The sequence below is a fragment of the Meriones unguiculatus genome, chromosome 14 (genome assembly GCF_030254825.1).
Source record: "Meriones unguiculatus strain TT.TT164.6M chromosome 14, Bangor_MerUng_6.1, whole genome shotgun sequence".
Taxonomy (NCBI): Eukaryota; Metazoa; Chordata; class Mammalia; order Rodentia; family Muridae; genus Meriones; species Meriones unguiculatus.
In genome coordinates, this window is record NC_083361.1 from 49,982,836 (window position 1) to 50,005,110 (window position 22,275).

At 32.7% G+C, this 22,275-nt stretch overlaps 1 long non-coding RNA gene across 2 annotated transcripts in view; it reads right to left on the bottom strand.

Annotated features, from left to right (window-relative positions):
* Positions 1–20,344, bottom strand: part of LOC110542819 (uncharacterized) — a 38,389-nt gene extending 18,045 nt beyond the window's left edge. The window contains exons 1-6 of one of the 2 annotated variants that reach the window (XR_009585539.1): positions 14,373–20,344; positions 14,028–14,189; positions 13,545–13,654; positions 12,051–12,131; positions 10,707–10,945; positions 9,739–9,900 (exon numbers count right to left, since the gene is read on the bottom strand). This is a non-coding gene — a long non-coding RNA (uncharacterized LOC110542819). The remainder of the gene's footprint in view (positions 1–9,738; positions 9,901–10,706; positions 10,946–12,050; positions 12,132–13,544; positions 13,655–14,027; positions 14,190–14,372) is intronic. The other variant, XR_002476081.2, reaches the window with a different exon arrangement.
* Between the last annotated feature and the right edge of the window lie 1,931 nt (positions 20,345–22,275).

Consider the following 22,275-nt stretch of genomic DNA (forward strand, 5'->3'; position numbering starts at 1 on the left):
CCTGGCATTGAAATCAACCTAATGTTATAGCTTATACAAGCTAAAACAGGTATAAATTTTCATGAGAATAGACCAAAAAATTTAAAAAAAACAACTATACAACAAAGCAAAATTATAAAGATTACTCTCCAACAACAACAACAAAATAAACAACCACTTTTCCTTTAAAACAAACAAACAAAAAGACTAATAAAAATTGAGATGAGAGACATCCAAATTGGCAGCGACCAGAGCTCTGGCAGAGGAACTGAAACTCTGAAATTGGCGGGTGGGAGTGGAGGGCAGCTGAAACAAGAACATCAACACTGAGGCTTATTGGAAAAGAGGGGAAAACCCATGAGCTGAGCCCATTCAGATCCAGGTCAACCACAGACATCTCCTGGGACTAACATTGGTGAATATTATATCCCCCTGCACTTCCCCTTGACAGGCTTCCCTACTCAGCAGAGGCGGCCCACAGTGCCCATTGCTACTTAGTACAGAACTCACTACTAGCTGACTGAAACAGCAGAGGCAGGCCTCCCAATGCCTCAGAGGTCTAGAAAAAAAAAAAAAAAAAAAGAAAGAAAGAAAAAACAGACACACCCAAGAGGAGTAGAGGGCTGGAAATAATCAAACTCAGGACTGAAATCAATAAATTAGAAAAAAATGAAACAATTCAAAGAATCAATGAAACCAAAGGTGGTTCTTTGAGAAAATCAACAAGATAGACAAACCCTTAGCCAAACTAACTAAAAAGGCAGAAAGAAACTATCCAAATCAGCAAAATCAGAAAAGAAAAGGGGGACATAACAACAGACACTGAGGAAATACAAACAATTATTAGTTCTTACTACAAAAAAACAATATGCCACAAAATTTGAAAATCTAAATGAAATGGACAATTTTCTTGATAGATTCCATTTACCAAATTAAATTAAATCAAAATAAGGTAAATAGATTGAATAGCCATATATCCCGAAGGAAAGAGAAACAGTCATCAAAAGTCTCCCTTCCAATAAAAGTGCAGGGCCAGATGGTTTCAGTGCAGAATTCTACCAGTCCTTCAAAGAACAGCTAACTCCAATTCTCTTCAAACTATTCCACAAAATAGAAACAGAAGGAACATTACCAAAATCATTCTATGAAGCCACAGTCACATTGGTACCTAGGTTGGGTTTTTGGTACACAAAGACCCAACCAAAAAAGAGAACTTCAGACCTTTCTCTTATGAACACTGATGCAAAAATACTCAATAAAATACTTGCAAACTGAATCCAAGAACACATAAAAGATATCATCCACCATGACTAAGTATGCTTCATCCCACGCATGCAGGGGTGGTTCAGTATATGGAAATTCATCAAAGTAACCCACCATATAAACAATCTTAAGGAGAAAAATATGATCATCTCCTTAGATGCCAAAAAAGCATTTGACAAAATCCAACACCCATTCATGTTTAAAATCTTGGAGAAATCAGGGATCCATGGCACATACCTAAACATAGTAAAGCCAATATACACCAAGCCTATAGCCAACATCAACTCAATGGAGAGAAACTTAAAGCAATCCCACTGAAATCAGGGACAAGGCAAGGCTGCCCACTCTCTCCAAATCTCAACACAGTATTTAAAGTCCTAGCTAGAGCAATAAGACAACTAAGGGAAATCAAGAGAATACAAATTGGAAAGGAAGAACTCAAAGTATGGCTATTTGCAGATGATGACAGTATATATTAGCGACCCCCAAAATTTAACCAGAGAACTCCTTCAGCCGATAATAACATTCAGCAAAGTGGTTAGACACAAAATAACTAAAAAAAAAAAAAAAATCAGAAGCCCTACTGTGTACCAAAGACCAAAGGGCTGAGAAAGAAATTAGTGAAACAACACCCTTCACAACAGCCGCTAATAACATAAAGTACCTTGGTATGACTCTAACCAAACAAGTAAAAGACCTGTTCAAAAACAATTTGTATCTCTGAAGAAAGACATTGAAGAAGATATCAGAAAATGGAAAGATCTCTTGTGCTCATGGATTGCTAGGTTTAACATAGTCAAAATGGCGATCCTGCCAAAAGCAATCTATCGATTCAATGAAATTCCCATCAAAATACCACACAATTCTTTACAGACCTTGAAAGAACAATTCTCAACTTCATATAGCAGGAAAACACTTGGCAGGCTCTTTGACTTCCCCAACCCCCAAGGGAGGAGCAATCCTGCTAGGCCACAGAGGAGGACTTTGCAGCCAGTCTTGAAGATACCTTATAAAACAGGGTCAGATGAAAGGGGAGGAGGTCCTCCCCTATCAGTGGACTTGGAAAGGGGCAGGGAGGAGATGAGGGAGGGAGGGTGTGATTGGGAGGGAATAAGGAGAAGGATACAGCTGGGATACAGTTAATAAAATGTAACTAATTATAAAAAATTAAATTTAAAAATAAATAAATAAATAAATGAATGAATAAATAGAAATGCTCAACATCCCTAGTCATCAGGGAAATGCAAATCAAAACATCCCTGAGATTTCACCTTTCACCCATCAGGCTAAGATCAAAATGGCTAAGATCAAACACTCAAGTAACAATACATGCTGGAGTGGATATGGAAAAGGGGGAACCCTCCTCCTTTGCTGGTGGGAATGTAAACTTGTACAACCACTTTGGAAATCAATCTGGTATTTTCTCAGACAATTAGGAATAGTGCTTCATCAAATCAAGCTATACCACTGCTAGGCATATATACAAAATATGCTCAAGTCCACAACAATGACATGTGCTCAACCATATTCAAAGCAACTCTATTCGTAATAGCCAGAACCTTGAACAATCCCACAACTGAGGAATAGATTCAGAAATTGAGTTTTATTTATATATTGTAATATTATTCAATAATTTAAAACAAGGAAATCACGAAATTTTCAGGCAAATAGTGGGATCTAGAAAAGATTATCCTGAGTGAGGTATCCCAGAAGCAGACACACACAGTATATACTCACTTATAAGTAGAGACTAGACATATAATATAGGATAAAGATACTGAAATCTATACACCTAAGGAAGCTGAGCAAGAAGGAGGACCCTGGATAAGATGATCAATACTCACTCATCAAGACCAACAGTATGTACATTGGAAGGAGGAGAAAACAGGCAACAGGACAGGATCCTACCAGAGAGCCACAATGGAAGACAAGGTAGCCATTCCTAATAGGCTAAGGTCAGATGGAAGGGGAGGAGTACCTCCCCTATCAATGGACTTTGAGAAGGGCATGGGAGGAGATGAGAGTGTGGGAGTGGGAGGGAATGAGGGAAGGGGCTACAGCTGGATACAAAGTAAATAAACTATAATTAATATAAAAATTAAAAAAATAACTCCACCATAGTGGGAAAAGACACTGTTTAGAACCTTACAATTAGAATTTTTTAATTGAAGTCACATGTCAAGCCTTCTCATCTGCCATTCTATGGCTGTTCTTAACTCTAATGTCTTAACACTAATGCCTCCATACCTTTCCACAGCTTCTACCAGGAGCTAAGCCCATGAAAACTCATAATAATATTGTTTTACAGGATAAACAAACACAGGGCTAATAATTTCCTCCCATACTCCATACACCTAAAAGCCTCACACTGTTTCTTTTGCACATTTAGCAGCCTCTTCTTGTTCACTGCAGTGCCCCAAAATACTTTCAGGATGCCAACAAAGAATGATGACATTCAACATGTTGCTGACTTCCTTCCCTTCACTACCTATCCTAACATTTCTCTTTTTTTCTGCACATCTAGCAATAGACCTTTGCTGATAGCACAACTAGTTATTACTCTTCTGTACCCTAGGAACACACACACACACACACACACACAAATTCACTGGACCTCACTTGCCCAATAGTCCCATTTTCAATCAAATGTGTATTCTGTTACCCCAACACTCTTCAATGGCTAAAGCAACATATCACTGATGTGCTGTCAATCAAACTTTTACCAGCTTAACTTGTGCATTACACTAGACTTAATAACTGCTAATCATGGGGACTTTCACGGTATTGGGAAAACAATGTTACTTCTATGTAAATGTACCTCTTTTTTAGACCAATGTTAATATCCTCAAAAATCTCTAGACATATGTACTATAGGGATTTCAACCCACTGTGAAATTAAGTTGGTTCAAAACCCCATGTTTTCCTAGCTGCTACATTTTATTTTGATGCTTCCCTCCTGCCTCATACATTTCCTCTGGCAACAAATTACCACCATTGTTAGAATCACCATCAATTAGGCCATAGTACATTACCAGACTCTAAAAACCTCTGCTACGTATTTCTCTAAACTCGTGGTGACACTTCTTCAATATAAATAAAACAGAGATTTTAGAGGGCCGTGCTGTTTTATGTTGCACTACTTCGCGTACACATAGCTTTCCTGACATTGTACAAGATAGAGGACTCCCTTTCCACAAGCAGGGCCTCCTACTCTCTGCCTGACATCATTTAGAGTGTCTTTAGGCATAGAAGCCTCTAATCACATCGAATATACGCCCGTTCGCACAGTTTACTGCTAGTTCTCCCCTGCCTGCCCCAATAGGATAATTAGATACTGTGTTCTCATTCATGATAGGAGCATGCTGCCAAATTCAAATAAAGCATCCTTGGAATTCCTAGCTCCAAGCAATTATGTACACCTCTCCTGGGAGACCCCCAACTCGCAAAAGATCAATAAAAAGATCAATAAAACTCGCAAATAGCAATAAAATGATCCCTAATAACATTGTTATACATACATACATACATGTGTGTATATATATATATATATATATATATATATATATATATATATACACCTATACCTTTTAGCAGATGGGAACAAATACTGAGATGCACAACCAGATACTTGCAGAGTTTGAGGGCCCTTGAAACACACAGCCCAAAACAGGAAGTCTCCCTCAAATTCTGCTCCTCGGGGGTAAGGGAAGTGTGCAGAAGAGATGGAATCATTTTCAGAGCAAAAGGGGATAGAGCACACCAAGGAACCAAAGCCTTCTAAACACAGCACAAACATATACCCACATAAAAACTGTGACATCATGCACAGGGTATGCATAGATCTGCAAATCAGGACTCCCACAGCTGAAAAAGCAAAGTGTAATCTCAATCCCTAACAGACACTACCTCCAATTGCGAATTACTTCCAAACAAAAATTCACTTTCCTCTAATACAGTCTCATTGATGACAAACCACTAGTAGGTGACATGCCCCTCATAAGATGTCCTAAATAGAACAAACTCAATGGCATCATTGTAGGTGCTTTGTCTCACATTTTGTCAGACTTGTCTTTTTATTTTTTTTAACAAATTCTTAGCATACAAAATATTCCCTCAGGTTTAGTGTTTGTAAAAGAAAGCTTTCACATATTAAAACAAACTATTCATTAGGAAAATATGGGGGGAAATCTTTACCATGAAGACTACACTTTAGAATATAGAGGGAACTCATAACTAAACATTAAGAAAACAGCCACATAAAAAATATGGCATTGGACTGGGGTAATTTTGTTTCTTGGTGTTTTTTTTTCAATAAAGGTGATCAATATATGCAGAATTCACAAAACTGAAAATTAAACTACTTTCACTTCCTAACTCATGAGAATGGTTACTATTAGGAAGCTGAATAAAAGTCTATGGGAAAATGTTGAACAGTATAAGAGCTTAATCTAGTTAGGACACTAAGGAAATCAGTATGGAACTTTCCCAAAAAAGTTAAAAATAAAAGGCACCCGAACTACCAGATGACCCAACATTACAATTCCTGGGAATCTCCACAAAGGACTACTTCAAACATAATTGCACATTCACACTTACTGTCTGCTAACAATAGCTAAAAAAATGGACTCATCCTAAGAGCTATATAATGAATAGGATAATAAATTTACAGAATTGCCTGTTATTGGTGTAAACAAAGTCTAGGAGAACAAATCACTCATTTTGTCTGCCCTATTAATACTTAACCTTAAATTTTTAATTTGTGTTTAATTGAAATGCAGGAAGTTAGAATGGGTACACCACTGAAGAAGATGTCACATGAAAGGTGAATGGTAGTTTTTCTAAGTTTGTAGATATCATACATGTGTGAATAATGGTTATCCCATACATGCTTGCAAAATATTTCTAGGTACAGTGTTAACAAGGAGATCCCACATTAACAAAATCAAACAGGCTGTTGGAATTGCTAATGTGGTTGCCATTTCCAACCATAGTTAGTTAATGCCATACTGAAGAAAGTACCACATATTTTAGGTTTAGGACATATATGCACATGAAGACACTGAACCAAACTTTACTGGCTAGTTTTATTAATGTTGGAAAGTGCTATGTGTTAAAAATTGATCCACGTTCTTCCATAGCTGTGAACACTGAAAGCAAAAAACCAGACTTCCAGGTACAATGAGGCAAATGATACAAACATGGAATGACTGTTAAAGTTAACCATTACTTTTTAATTTTATTTCAAATGAGAGAAGCATCTTCTTGTAGCATCAATGCAGGAGTTAACACAGAGACACACCAATGTCCTTTGAATAAGTAGCTTTTGAATGCTCAGGAACAATATCACTCCTTTAAAAGCTTAGATAATTAAAAGCAGGGAATTAAAAAAAATTAAGAGCTCAAGTATGGGAGAGGCAAAAAAAATGCTGTCTTCAGGACATAAATCAGCTACTATAATAATGACATCAAAGCATCAGTAGCTAACTGCACAGAATCATTACAAAACAAGGCAAATCAATTTTCCATTATTTATGGGATGTGTTTCATACAAGCATGGACTCCCTGAAAATCTATAGGCAAGAAATGGTTACTGGGAAATATTATTCCTAAGTGACATAGTAAAGTGGCCTCACTAAAGTACAAATCCTGCTTGATCAAGAGCTATAACTAAATTCAGTAGGCCACAAAAATAAAAACGAAAATAGGAAAGACTTTCATGGAATAGAATACAGTATACACAGGATTATAGGATAAGGTGACAGAGTGTGTGTGTGTATATATATATATATATATATATATACACTCTCTAAAAATTGTGAAAGGATACATTTTTATATTCTAAAATTAAAAAAAGCATTCTTTGGAAGTTAAAAATATCTAAAGAATATTATACAATGGACATTGAGTTTTGTCACTGGTGGTTACCTAATATAAATGAAGCTAAAAACAGAACATCCATATAACCCAAGAAACCACTTCTAGGCAGCTACTCAAAAGAACTCTAGACCACTGGTTCTCAAACTTTCAAATGCTGAAACCCTTCAATAGAATTGTTCATGTTGCACTGACCCTTGACCATAAATTATTTCATTAGTACTTCCTAAGTGTAATTTTTCTCTTCTCATTAATCATGAAGTAAATTTCTGATATTCAATCTCTGTGAATGGGGCATGTGACCCTGAAGTGTTTGTGCCATTCAGGATTAGAATAGCTTATCTAGTCAGAGATATCTGCATATCCATGTTTCACCAGCTTTTAAAAATTTTCTGAGCTGACCTAGAAAATTAAGTCAGTCCAGATGCTAATCAACTATAATGAAAACACATATATGAATCATTTACTCATTTAAAACAATGAAATTATGTAATTTCTTAAAACTGCTATTTTCCTTGTATGTATATCTTTGTACTCATGTGTACTCAATGAATCCAGAATTGTGCAGGAGATATCCTAGAACTTGCCATGTCAGTACTAGAAATCAAAATAAAGTACTCTTAAATTGCTCTTAACTGCAGAACCATCTCTATCAAAGAAAGGTCTGAAGAATAAGCTTAAATTAAATTATGAAAAAATTACATGCATTGGGCACTTGAACAAAATATTAAAACTAATATTACCAGTGCATTGTTGTAGGCAAAACATTCACATACTGTACCCAGAGCCCCCAAACACAATAGAAACACAATTCACAATGTACAAATAGAGTAAATAGATATAAAGGGCTCTTTTAGAATGTATGAACATTAAAATTAGATGATGCCCAAGAAATTTGTAAACTCCTCTGATAAGATACTTTGTAAAAACACTAAGAGATCAAAGTAACAGGAACTAAAATAGACCAACCACATGTCATTCATAGTAAATGGAAAAAAAAAACACCTTAAAATCTTTCGACAGTACTGTTCCCACTACACTTATAATCTCAATGAAAAAGCTTAGGTAAAAAGAAAGAAAGAGAGAGAGAGGAGAGAGAGGGAGAGAGAGGAGAGAGAGAGAGAGAGAGAGAGAGAGAGAGAGAGAGAGAGAGAGAAAGAAAGAAAGAAAGAAAGAAAGAAAGAAAGAAAGAAAGAAAGAAAGAACGAGCTTAGGTAAAACCAGAATATTCAATCACCAAATATCCTATGAAGTTTCAATGTACAAAATATGCAAATCGAAGGCTATGGAACATCCTAAATAACAATCATATTGAATCTATGTAGTTTTTCGGAAAGGGGCCAAGAAAAATGACACGGCAATGCACACATGGATAAGGATTGTGAATTAGTTAACACTGCTATGACAATTTCTGAACCTAAACATTCTAAGAGTAGGTGGAGATCAATATAAAATGCTATATGAAATTTCTTTAGTTTTTAAGTTTAATACTCTATTTTGAGAAGGCTTCATACAGTCTGGCCTCAAATAATAATAGTACTACCTAATTATAAAACTGATTAGAGTGTACACCATTACAGAATGTAGTTTAAAATGCTATGATCTAATTAAACTTTCTCTCCCTCCTTTCTTTCCTTCCTTCCTCCCTCCCTCCCTCCCTTCCTTCCTTCCTCTGCATAACTGTCTTGGCTCTTTTAGAAACAGATAGAAATGAACATTAAAATTGGATGAATGATGCCCAAAATATTTGTAAACTCCTCTAATAACATACTTCATAATAAAAGATCAAAGAAAAGGGAATTTTCTTTTCTGAAACAAGGTTTCTTTGTGTAACTGCCCTGGAAATTGCTTTCTACACCAGAATGGTCTAGCTCTCAGAGACCTATCTGCTTCTGTCTCCCTAGTGGTGGGATCAAAGATATGTGATATCTAGAGCCTAGCTTCATACTTTCCTTAAAAAGGGTTACTTTGAAAATATTATGACTATGTGCCTGGGTATACTATGTAAACAAGAGTCCACATTAGTACACAGATAAAAGACAGTGGATACTCTTGCACCTACACTTATAGGCAACTGCAAGGCACATAAAGTGGGTGGTGGGAATGAAATTTGGTCTCTAAGAACAAGATCCTCTGAATCTCTTAGGCGTCTCTCCAGGTAGAGCAATAAGTTTAATAATACTCAACTTTGAGAAATACTAAACTTTATTTGAGGGAGGTGCTAAGGCAGGAGGATTCCTGTAAGTTCAATTCCAACCTGAACCACATCATAATGCGACCTAGGCTATATGAGGCCAAAAGTTTAAGTACAAAAATAAATGAAAAATACCAAAACCAATCCTAAGGTTCTACAAAAATCCTTAGTATGTAACATTGCATAAGAGAATCTAACAGCTGTTCATAACTGTATATTCTAAGAGTACTTCCCTATTATTTATTCATGATGAAATGATAGTACAAGTACGAATTTTACAATCTTAGAAATTCAGAGATTATTGAAAGAGGGATATGAAAGCAAATTTCATATACCAATTATACTGAATAGACGTTACAAGCTAGTATATTAATTAAGTAAATGGAATGGGTAGGAGTGAAAACATTGTTACAAATAGAAAGACATACCTTGAGGTTGTATAGGAAGGCTCAGTTTTAAAGAAATCTATTCTCTCCTACTTAATCTATTAAATGTGCTGCAAATCAAAGTAAAAGTGCATTTGGTCCAACTTGACAAATAATTATAAGCATCAACTCTGAGGAATAATTTGACTACATACAGGGGATAGTCTGAAAAAGAAGAGAACGAAGGCTGAACTCAATAGAAAAGGTAAGACAGTACAAATCATCAGTAATTAACAAGTTAATACAAGAAAAAGCAAACAGGCACTCAGGCAAAATTTATAATCTTATTAGTTAAAATTAGCTAATTTTTAAAGAAACAACAAAAATTTCTGATGAAAAACTGGAATGACAACATAAACATGTATGATATGAACAAAACATGCTTGCAAAGAAAAAACACAAAACACAATGCTTCAAAATGGAACATTATTGTATTTTAATGCATAATTTATGTACAACCTAGTATTAAAAAAAGAAAGTAAACAGAAAACAAAATGATACAGATGATGACCAAATTACAGGCTAATTCACAAATGAGTGTATGGATAATTAACAGATAAGCAGCATGAAAATTCAAACAAAACAATGAACAGAAATGAATCATAGTTTAATACTAAACAAATATCAATTTATTTATATTAACTTATTAGTAACCAAAAATAAACTTCAAAGAAATAAAAATTTTACATGAAAATGTGATTATCTCAACCCATGAAAGATGCATGTACACAAGTATTTATAAATGAGATGCAATAAAAGTACCAGTAACTCCATAAACTTTGGTATACAATCTATGTTAAAATTAGTACTGTAACTTAGCACATTGTAATTTTCTATAATCCCACCACTCAGGTCAATCTTGCTACATATTTAAACCCTTTGAAAAGGAAAACCAATTAAAAAGTTTATAAATTTATATTCAGTGATAACTTCAAAAAAGCTTCAAAATTATCATGAAATCCAATTCATACTTTCACTGAGATGAAGCCAATATCAATTCTACAATATAATTTTTATCCATGCAGCAGTGTCTCTAGTTCGTGGGTTTGTCCAACAACAATCAGAAAGTCTTTGTAAATATGAAGTGATTGTCTCCAATTAGCTGAGTTCATTTTTAATGACTGGCAAGACTATTCCCACACACCTTTTGAGACTTTTCAGAGCACTGTGAAGGTTGTAAAAAATGCCTGTTATCCAATGTAGTAATTACCTGAAAGCAAACAGGAAGAAAACAACAGAACCATCAGAGGGCAACATTTTTTATTTTTATTATAAAAATATGTATATCCTTTTTAAAGTACTATCTCTCTTGTGTAATATGTTAATTTTCACAAGTAATTGATATTATTTCTGTAGCATTCTTATTAGGACTTGTCAGCTTCCTATTTTATTTTTTAGCTTCCTGTTTTAATTAGTTTTTTTTTCTAATTTAATTTTTATGGTGAGCATTCACTGTCCTTGCTACCTTGTGAATTATAAACATTTTCAAAATAAATATATATATATTGTATCTTGAACCTACTTTTCCCATGCATTATTCTGATAATGATTACTCTGTGACTGCTGACTAGGAATATAATGTGACCACCTGCATCATGTTCCTGCTTTCATGCTCTCTCTACCTTGATTAAATGACCACCATATTATGAGCCCAAACACTTAAGTTTCTTTGGTCATGCACTTTTAAGTATTTACTTAACATTTTAATTATGGGACTTTTGATGCGCGTGTGTACGATAATCATGAGTTAGCATGCATGGGTGCTAGGAACTAAACTCAGAGCCTTTGTAAGAGCAGTATTCAACTTCTGAGCTATATCTCTCTAGACTTATCTTGATACATATTTTAAGCAATAAGTCAAGTAACTAATATGGAAAATATAAGATTTAAAAGGATAAACCTTCTTTTCATATTAACTTATTTCAAAAAAGAGTATTTCAGGAGGACTGAAATATTGTTAGCCTGTACTTTCCAAGAATGAACAAAGTGATAGATTCTTGCAACTGCATATTCCAGGCATGAGGATATTCCTCTCTAGTCCCAGTACATAAGATTGGTATGAAATGGAAACAGAAAGAACTTCATGTCCATCTTCAGCTACATAGCTTGCCTGGAATACTCAGAAACAATCAGGAAAAAAAATCATTAAATAAAATGATTAAAGACTGCAGTTGCAGTTTCTTCATAGAACACTTAGTTTAATATGTAGCTTTCACACACATCTTAATTCAGAAACATGAATATATAAAATAATAATGTTTGAAATAATATTTCTTTGTTCATTCAAAGGGAATGACAGTCAGATCCTTTCTTACCTATTTTTTTCTGGCAATCCTTTTCTTACACTCTTTCAGTGCTACTTAGGTTAGGTGCATTAAGTCTGTCACCATGAGCACCTGAAAAATATAAAACATTCCATGTGAGTATTAATGATTAAAATATACCAGCACATCATTAAGAATCAGAGTGGTTGTCTCTCTCCCCTGGGGTAAACCCCTATTGAACCAGTCATTGCTTTGCCATTGCCTCAATTTCTGCTCCATCTTTATCCTTAATATGTTTAGATGGTCTACCTTTTATTTTTACATGCTTTAAATTAAAATTAGCAAACAGTAAAAGAGTGACCACCTGCATCATGAGTGACCCCCCCCCCCAAAAAAAAAAAACAATAGAGAACTCCTTCAGCTGATAAACATCTCCAGCAAAGTGGCTGGATACAAAATTAACTGAAAAAAAGTAGTCCTCCTGCATAAAAAGACAAAGGGCTGAGAAAGAAATTAGGAAAACAGCATCCTTTATAATAGCCACTAATAACATAAAGTACCTTGGTGTGAATATAAGTGAAAGACCTGTTCGGGGTTGGGGGGGGAACATCATAAGAAGAAAACAGGCAATTGTACAGAAGCATGACACAGGGGGCCTCTGAAAGACTACCCAGCACGGTAAAAGCAGATGCTGATATTCATAGCCGAACTTTGGGCAGAGTTTAGGGAAGCTAATCAAATAAAGGGGAGATAGACATATCTGGAGGGGCAGGAGCTCCACAGAAGAGCAACAGAACCAAAAAAATGTGGACACAGGGGTATATTCTGAGACTGATACTGCAACCAAAGATCGTGAATGGAGATAACCTAGAACTTCTGCACAGATGTAGCCCAAGGTAGCTCAGTCTCCAAGTAGGTTTCCTAATAAAAGGAACAGGGACTGTCTCTGACATGAACTCAGTGGCTGATTCTTTGACGACCTCCCTCTAAGGGTAGAGCAGCCTTACCAGGCCACAGAGTAAGACAATACAGCCATTCCTAATAGGCTAAGGTCAGGTGGAAGGGGAGGAAGACCTCCCCTACCAGTGTATTTGGGGAGGGACATAGGAGGAGATGAGGGAAGGAAGGTGGATTTGGAGGGGATGATTGAGGGGGTAACAGCTGGGATACAAAGTGAATAAACTGTAATTTATAAAAAAATTAAAGAAAATTAAAATGTTCAGAAAATGTCCTAATTTTTGATCATCACAATAGCTCAATTAAGTTACCATTATAGAATTCAATTTACAATTGAAATTTGACAAATTTAGAGGATGAGTGCCCACTACAGAGTATGCTGTATATTAAACAAGTATTACAAGAAGTAGCCTGGTCTGAGGGAGAAAACAATAACTTGTATTTAATAGCAAATATTTCCAGTCCAATTTGTTACATGTGTGTGAGTCCACAGAAGTCAGAGGCATCAGATCATCCAAAGATCAAGTAAGATATGGCTACTATCTTACTAACTAAGGTCTTCTGAAAATGTACAGCACATATACGTACATGCATTTCATTCAAGTGCCTGAGGCCAGATGTGTCACACTGCCCTGGGGCTGGAGTAGCAGGTAGCAGTGAGCCACCACCTGTGGCAACTGGAACAGAACTCAGGGCATCTAAAAGAAGAGTAGGCACAAGTTACCATCTCTTTAACATTCTTAGTTTTTATTTAAATGGTGTCAGCATTTACAGTTCTTGCTGGTAATTGTGTAAATCCCCTAAATATCTATTTCAGATCTATAAAACAACTCAATCACATACAACAGAGGAATAACCTACTCTTCATTTATAGAAAAACTGGGATGATTAGAAGGGAGTTTAGTGTTTCAGCATGTTTCAGATCATGGGTTATATTTTAAAAACAAATAGGTAAATAGAAACTTATAGCTTATCCCCTTTAAGTCTGAATCAAATTTTATTTAACCTGCTAAATCTATGAAGATACACACCACTATGAAAGCATATTCTTAAAGATATATTCTTACTTACTCTGTATAGCGGTTTTAATAGGAATGGCCACCATAGACTCGTGTGATTGCAGTCCACAGGAGATTTGGCCTTTTTTGAGCAATAATGCCACTGTGGGGGCAGGCTCTGAAATCTCCTATGCTCAAGCTCTGCCCAGTGTGGCACACCATTTCTCCTTGCTGCCTGTAGATTAAAATACAGAACTCTCAGCTTCTTCAGCACCATGTCTGCCTGTACCTTGCTATGACAGCAACAATTAAATGATTTCCTTTATAAGAGTTGCTGTGGTCAGCAATATGGTTTTTATCAAACACATTATGCCAGTCACATAATCATCTTTCAAAATATATTTAGTTTAATACTCACATGAAATTCCATCTTTACTTATCTTCCATTGGTCATTGCCATACTCTTTGCTGACTCAAGAGTGTCTAAGATTCTTCACAGAAATTTTTCAAAACTGTTCATAAGGGCTTCTAAGAATACAAAGTTGGATACGGCAACCCAGCACTACCATGTTGACATCAAAGGTATTGGTACAAATTGTCTTTTTCATATTTTCTTCTTGCTTAGACTCTTATTTGCAAATCCCCTCATAATTACAAGAGCAGATAAAAGTGTTAACATTTTATCATTCTTCTTGAAGATGGTCTTTGTTTGCATTAAATGTTCATTCTAGATGGTCTCATGTGATAAGTCCAAGCATGTATACACTGTTTAGTTCACTTGAACAAATCTTCAATCATTACTGAAAAGTAACACACATTGTATACAAAAGTAATAAATGTCAGAATGCTACTCCATATGTATACTTAGGGTTTTCTTAATTATCCATTTTAGTTAAGAAATAAAATATATCTACATGTAAGCAAATTGTCCCCCTTTTCAATTAAATAAAGCAAACCCCCTTCTGTAGACAAATGATATTTCACTGTTAAATTACATTCAACTTAAACTACAATCCTTACGTTCTCTACATTGATTGAAGTGTTCAGTTTTTCCTTGTTTTCACACTTTCTTTTGACACAGGGACATATGGGGCAAGTCTGACCTCAAACTGAGTATGGATCTGGGATTAACATTTGTATTGTCTTTAATGTCATACAGGTTATTTTTTCTTACAATATATTAGACAAAACAATAGATATTTACCTGTAAAAGTTGTAGATACAAATTTTTCAAAAATTAACTAGTTTTAATATTGTATATAATAAAGATTAGATAAAAACACAAACTATGCATTCCGTAATTACAACAAAACGTGGTTGATAATAACATTGAGAATACAGAATTACCTGAATTAGAAATAAAATGCTAATTTTATACAATTTGTAAAGCAGAAATACAAATTTAAATCAACAATATATACACAATTAAAGAGGAATACTAAGTGATCTATATACTCCTATAACATAAGATGTAATGTGATTATAACTACAGATAAAAGTAAATACATGTACAGAGGATAAATAATCAAGTTACCATGATTTTAGCAGTTCTCTCATTAATTTAGATTTTCATTTTCCCTTCCATCTTTCTTCATGAAGATTAAAAAAAAAAAACTCATTTGCAGTAAGCAATTTTTCTTTATGTAAACAGTATACAAAGAATTAGAGAATTCTTCTCTACATGATAAACTGTGCTTAAGCAGTTTTCTACTTGATAGCCCAAACAATACTTATCTATTGCATTTAAAAAACATTTAAAGATATAATTTTTTTAATGTTAGGTTACAATGTAATATTTACATCTGAAAAAAAATGGATTTTTCAAACTGACATATAGATCAGCTTTATATATATATACATATAGTAGTTATATGTATACATATATCAGTTACTTAAACTTGTCTTTAATGCTGTCATACAAAGTAAATAATATTTTATTAATTGAAGGATGCATAAGAAATTATTTCAAGATGTTTCCTATACAGTCTACAACAAAATAGTTACATAATGGTCTTTCTTTAGTACAATCACAGAATTATAATTTGTGCCCTTAATAATATTTATCTGTGTAAAATATAAGCCTTACCCTACCCTATGGTTAATGAATATTTTTCTTGAGATAAGAAATCAGTTAAAATTAAATATGCTTTTAAAAATTCTCATTGGGCATAGCACAATGGTGCACACCTGTAATCCTAGCACTTGGGAGGCAGAGGCAGATGAACCTCTGTGAGTTGGACATCAGTCTGGTCTACAAAGTGAGTATCTAGGACAGCCAAGGCCACAAAGAGAAATGCTACCTCCAAAAACTAAAAAAATTAAAAAGCCTCATAATCCTAGCCAACCAGTTAACAAGTAACAAGCAACATAAAATGGAGAAGTCTCAAATTTTTTTTTACAAAGCTATTAAAGTTTACAATGATGTATTTACAAAATTTACCCTTTGACACGCTATATATCTAGAAAGACTAGACATTAAAATTTTATATTTGCCTATTATTTACAAAGTTGTCTTGAATATTGTCATGCAACCAGGGAACACATACAAAGCTTTGTAGTGTTCCAAGAGGTAGTACATAATGTATTCATGAAAATTGACAAAACATAGATAAAAGAGGTGCATCAATAACTTCATTAGTGCTCAACAAGCCAACTGAATTGCCTGTCAAGTCATTTTTTTTTTAATGTGCAACTCACATGACAAAATGGTCAACTATTCTTCTAAGAGAATAGAGTAAATGCATAGTATTTATATCTTTCTTCTCTGGGATTCTAACAACTAAGAAAAATTTTGACTCCATGATCCCTTTATAAAGTATCAATTTATCATCTTAAATGTAAAAGACTAGATAGTATTCATAGTACATTTAAAAGCTTAAAATTTGAGTCTCAATACTTCTAGAAATTTTAGATGTTTGATATAAAAATACTTCATTACTTACAAAGTTACATTTTTGTTATATATCAGATGACTAGAGAATCATGTAATTGAGGTATCTAAATCACATAAATATTAGTGACTAGAAAAATAAAGTGAAATTACATGCCTTTTATATCACATATATATTTTTTATAATAGAGATACTTTCATGCTTTTACTAATTATACTCATAAATAGCTTAGTAGCTTAAAAGACTTCTGATTGGATAGTATGGTAAAATATACACATATAATAAAAGATGGCTTTGTTAACACAATGTTCAGGTATTTTGGCTTTCTCTATCACACCACTACAATGAGCCCTACATAAAGGTCAAATAATATTTTAACAGTAAAATGCACTTCCTTTTTCTACAACTCATAAACATTCAAAAGTCTGAATTACTATTGGACAACTGTCTTAAACATAAAAACAAAAATTGCTTTTTTTTTCTATAAACATGTTAACAAAGTCTCTATTAGTGAAATGCTTAAAACATATAGTTGAAACGTATACAACATTACATTTTACCACAAAAAAACATCTTAAATTTTAAGTAAAATATATTAAGAAAATTTAGTGTGAAATCCTGCACATAGGAAACTGTACTTGTATAAAAACAAAACCAAGGTAAAATAAACCTCATCATAAAAATTAAATATAAAATAAATAGGGTTTGATACTTCCAAAAGACTGGTTAAACATTAATAGTAATATCATGTGTGTATAGTAGTTGAAGGTAGTTGGTATTTTTGCAAAAGTAGGAATCTCAGGCAATCTACACAAAGTTATTATTTCTTTAGTATTCAAATTTCTTTTATTTCTTCAGTAATCAAATGCTGTTTAGACAGAAATACTAATCTGAGGCCTCTGGAGCTAAGAGACTGAATCACAAAGCAAAGAGCATGTGTGTACTGTACAAGTACCCTGTACATGTAGCAGATGCACAACTTGGTCTTCACTTGGACTCTCCAATAATTGGATCAGAGACCCTTTCTGACTCTGAGCTGTCCCTTTGATCTATTCCAATAATTGGACTAACCTTGCCTGGCCTCAGTGTGAGAATGCACCTAGTCCTATAGTAATTTAATGTGCCAGTGTGGGTTGGTAACAATGGGGGACCTCCAGCTTCTATGAAAAGAAGGGATAATGGGGAAAGAGTGAGGAGGTCCTGAGAGGAAAAAAGGTTGCAATAGGATATAATAAACAACCAAATAAATAATTTGTAAAATACATAAAAATAAATAGAGGCATTTATTTCGTACAAGTAGTAATAAATGAATACATTTCACAATAAACAAATAAAAGAGGAGGCTGCAATCAGGATGTAATGAATTTGAAAATGGGTAAAAAAAAAATAAAGGAGGTTGCAATCCAGATGAAATAAATAATTTTAAATAGATTGAAATAAATAAATAATAGGACAAAGACTGTAATCAGGACAAAAATAAGTTTGAAAACAAAGAATAAAAGAGAAAAGGACACTACAATCAGGATGTAAAAAATTAATAATGGTAAAAATAAATGAAAGTAAATAAATTTCTGCCCTCTTATATTTTTAGATATGCAATGTCATACTATTAGTGGTGTAATAAAAATAAGTAAAAAAGTTTATAATAAATAAGAAGGAAAAGGACTGGAAGCTGCAATCAGGACATAATAAACAAACAAAAAAATGAAAATAAATAAAAGAAGAGGCTGCAATCAGGACATAATAAATAATAGACAAGTAAATAAACAAGTACATAAATAAACACGTTTTAAAATGAATAAGATGCAATAAATACATAAATAAATTTAGAAGACAAAATAAGTAGAAATAATCACGAATAAATAAAAGAATGCTGCAATCAGAATGCAATAAAAAATAAGCAAATAAAATTTAGAATAAAATAGGAGCATGCAGCAATTAGGGCAGTAAATAAATACTTTTAAAATAGGAATAAATAAGGGAAAGGAGGGCGCAATCAGTATGTAATAAGTATGTTATAAATAAGAATAAATAAAAGGCTGAAAATAAATATGTAAATAAATATTTTTAGATATGCTATCTCATATTTTGAGTGTAAGAAATAAGTGTAAGTAAATAAGTTTAAAATAAATAAGAATAAAGAAAACAGTGGCGCCTACTATCAGAAGCAATAAATACATAAATAAATGAATGAATAAATACATAAATAAATAAATTTGGAAAAAATGAAGAAAAGAGGAAACTGCAATCAGGACAAAACAGATAGGTAACTAGATAGATGAATAATCGATAAACAACTTAAATAAATAATTTTAAAAATAAAGACTAAATAATTAAAAGAAGCTGCAATATGTAAATAATGTTTTATAATAAAAGAGTCTGCAATCAGGATGCAATAAATAAATAAATATAGGAGGCTGTAACTAGGACATAATAAAAAAAGGTAAAGTTTTAAAATAAAGATGAGTAAATAAGGAGGCCCCAAACAGTATGCAACAAATGTTTTAAAATAAATAATGTATGTGAAGGAAGCTGTGACAACAATGCAATAAATAAGTAAGTAAATAAATTTAGAATTAATTAAAGGAGGCTACAATCAGAACATATAATAAATAAGTTTAGAATAAATGAAGAGGAGGATGCTATAATCAGGACATAATAAATAAATACGTAGCTATGTAAATAAGTAGATAAATAAGTTTTAAAATAAACAAAAATAAATAAAAGACTACAATCAGGATGCAATAAATAAATTTTAAAAAATAAAATGAATGAATGAATGAAAGACATTTAAAATGTTGGTTTCCTAATAAGAGAAGAGACAGTCTCTTACATAAACTTGGTTGCCTCTTCCTTGAAAACTTCTCCTTCTTGGGGAGATCTAGCCAGCCCACAGAGCAAGAGGATCTAGGCAGTCCTGATAAGACTTGATAGTGAGACAGTAGGTGAGGAACACCTGCCCTATCAGTGGACTAGGGAAGAAGGGATAGATGAGGAAGAGGGAGGGGGGATGACACCCAGGAGAAGATGACAGAGAGAGGTACAGTGGGATACAAAGGAAACAAATAAATAAATAAAACAAATAAATAAATGAGGAGGCGGCTGCAATAAGGAGATATCAAATAATTAAATAGATATAGTACATGAGGTAGACAAATACTCTATTTAGGACATACTAAATAAATAAATAAATATAAATATATCCTGTTTGCCCTTATGTATCTGGACACAATAAATAAATAAATAAATAAATAAACAAACAAACAAACAAACAAACAGAGTTTGGAGTGAATTAAGGAGGCTACAATCAGAACATAATAAACAGGTATACAAACAAACAGTGTATAGGTTGGAAAATAAATGAATACATAAAAGGAGGCTCCAATCAAGATGCAATAAATAAGTAAAATTTAGAATGAAAAGGAGGCTACTAAATAAACAAATAATAAAATTTAGAATGAGTAAAAAAGAGGTTTTTAAATAAATAATGAATAAAAGGAGGAGGCTCCAATCAGAAAGCAATAAATAAATAGATATACAAATAGATAAGTAAATAAATAGATATATAACTAAATAAATTTTAGAATGAGTAAAGCAGAAGAGGCTGCAATCAGGACATAAAATAATACATAAATAAGTAAGTAAGTTCATGAATCAGTACATTAATAAATAAATTTTAAAATCCAAAGAATAAATAAATGTTGAGATGGTCGTAATGGGGATGCAATAAATAAATAAATAAATAAATAAATAAATAAATAAATAAATAAATAAATTTCGAGGCAAATAAATAAATATTAATAATAGGGGCCTCCAATCAGTATGTAATAAGTAAACAAAGGAGGAGCCCCTTGGAGAACATGGGAGGAGAGGAAAGAAGGGTGGGTTAGGGAGGGAATGAGGGAGAGGGCTACAGCTGGGATACAAAGTGAATAAACTGTATAAACTGTATCTAATATAGGGAAATAAAAATAAAAATATATAAATTTAAAAAATAAGTAATAAATAAATAAATAAATAAACTTTAGGGTGGATAGAGGATACAAGCTGCAAACAGGACATAATAAATAAGTCTGAAAATATATAAAATATCAGGATTTAATAATTAAATACATAAATAGTTTACAATAAAGAAAAGGACATAATAAATATAAATATATGTACATAACTACATAAATAAATTTTAAAATAAACAAGAATAGCAGGCTGTAATCTGGACACAATAAACAAATAAATAAGATTAAGGGTGAATAAAAAGGAGGATGCAATCAGAACATAAGTTGATAAATAAATAGGTTTGAAATAAAAAATAAAAGGAGGAGGCTCAAATCAGGATACAATATGTAAACAACCAAACAAATAAAATTTAAAATAAATAAAGAGGATAAGGCTACAATCAGGATGTAATAAATAAATAAGGGTTGAAAATAAATAATAAATAAATAAAAGGAGGGTCTAATCAGAATGTAATCAATCAATAAAATGTCATAATAAATACATACATAAATAACTACATACATAAGTTTAAAAATAAAGAAGAATAAATAAAAGGAAAAACGGCTATAATCTGAATGTAATAAATAAAAATAAATATATAAATAAATGAGGGTGAATAAAGGAGGCTATAATCAGAACATATTCAATCAATAAATATATAGGTTAAAAATAAATAAAAGGAGAAGGGTCTAATCAATATGCAATAAATACATAAGGAAAGAAATAAGAATTTAGGGTTAATAGGAGGACAATAAGTAAATTACATATAAATAAGTACAAAAATGAGCAAAAATGTGAATAAAAAGGACGGTGTAATCCACATACAAAAAAATAAATAAAGATAGATAGACAGGCAGGCAGGCAGGCAGGTAGAGAGACAGAGTGGATGAAAAGTAGGCTGCAATCAGAACAGACTAAATAAATAAATAAATAAGAAAAAGAAAGGCAGAAAGAATTAATGAACATGTGTTTGAAGATAATAATAGATAAATAAAAGGAAGAGAGTCCAAAATTAATTAATTAAATTTAGTATAAAAAGGAGGTTGTGATGCGCATATAATAAACAAATATATGAATAAGTAAATGAGCACATAAATAAGATTTAAAGTGAACAAAACAAACAAAAGGAGAGAAGGCTGTAATTTGGAGGCAATAAATAAATAAAGTTTAAAATGAATGAAGAGAAGGAAGCTCATAAATTAATAAAATTTGGGGATATTAAAGGGAAAAAGGCTGTAATCAGGACAAAGTAAATAAATAGATAAATGATAGATAATTGGATAAATAGGTTTAAAAACAAATAATAAATAAAAGGAGATGCCAATCAAGTTGCAATAAGTAAGTAAGTAAGTAAATAAATAAATAAATAAATAAATACATAGATACTATTGAAAAAAAACAAATAAATAAATGGAGGAGACTCCAATCAGGCTG